Source organism: Capsicum annuum, chromosome 5 (genome assembly GCF_002878395.1).
Source record: "Capsicum annuum cultivar UCD-10X-F1 chromosome 5, UCD10Xv1.1, whole genome shotgun sequence".
Taxonomy (NCBI): Eukaryota; Viridiplantae; Streptophyta; class Magnoliopsida; order Solanales; family Solanaceae; genus Capsicum; species Capsicum annuum.
The window spans coordinates 161,940,694-161,941,948 of NC_061115.1; the positions used below are offsets into that span (position 1 = coordinate 161,940,694).

General features: G+C 32.4%; 1 pseudogene; it reads left to right on the top strand.

Moving 5' to 3' along the window:
• LOC107871928 overlaps positions 1-1,255 on the top strand; it is a 70,145-nt pseudogene that overhangs the window by 56,349 nt on the left and 12,541 nt on the right.

Here is a 1,255-nt window from a genome sequence, read left to right on the forward strand (position 1 = left end):
CTTTGCAAAAAAATAAAAATAAAGAAGAAATGAATGTCATATAATTAAAAAATACTAACATTTTACATGTGGATAGTAATGTGGCATAGTCACGTGGTTTGTTTTTATCTAGGTGGCATGCTTGGTGGAATTTCGTTAAAGGGAGGGGTATTTTTGAACAAAATATTTAACAAATGAGTATTTTTGAGCCATTTCAGATAGTTCAGGGGTATTTTTGATTCTTTTCTGAATTTTGTTAGAGGGAGGGGTATTTTTTAGCCAAATATTTAACGGAGAGATATTTTTGAGCCAAAAATCTAACGAGAGACATTTTTAAGCTATTTCAGATAGTTTAAGGATATTTTTGAACCTTTTGTGTTATAAGTATTATATATGAATTTTAAATATTTTTTTACAGTTTAAGTTTATTTATGTTGTTAAAATGTATTATTTTTGTTATGAAATAACAACTTTCGAATTCATAAAAATGTACAAATTGAATTCGAATTGTATTACAACAATTGTTTATATGCAATACAATTTTAATACAACTTTTAATATAATTTTAAAAATTCACTACCTTGACCGGAAACACCGTCCAACAACAATGTCACCTTCCCCGCAAAACTCAACTCCGGAGAAGCACATCGTCGGAACACCGACGAAGCACATCGTCAGAACAACATAAACAACCATCCAAAATAACCTTCAATACTAACCTTCCATCCTCCATTAATGGCTTCACCTCACCATTGACTTTCCTCTCCAATATTCATCATTTTTTTATACTCAACAAAAAAATTATTACGAGCTTGATCGCCACCAGATCTGGCCGAAATCGAAAGCAACAATGTTTTACATCACATCGCCCAAGTTGAATATTAAGATCTGGTCGGAATCGAAATGGGGAAAGTTAGACTGAGGAAGACTATGGTGATTTTTTTGGCTAGAGAAATGAAGAAAAGGGGATGAAATGGTTGTTTGTTGTTTATGGTCAGAGCGAAAGAATCACCGGCAGAAACTCTTTGGTAGGAACGGAGCTTCGCCGGAGCTCGAAGCATTGTCGATGATCCAAGCTTCGCCGAAGATCAAAGCTTCCCGACTGATAGTGACAAACAAGATAAGACAGTGAAGAAGACAATTAGTTATAAATGATAAAAATAAGCTATAATCCGTAATAATACACTATTTAGGATTTAACTGATTTTAAAAAGTTCATTTATGTAATTATCTCATAAAAATTTGTAGTTCAAATTTCAGAAAGATTATTCTTGTT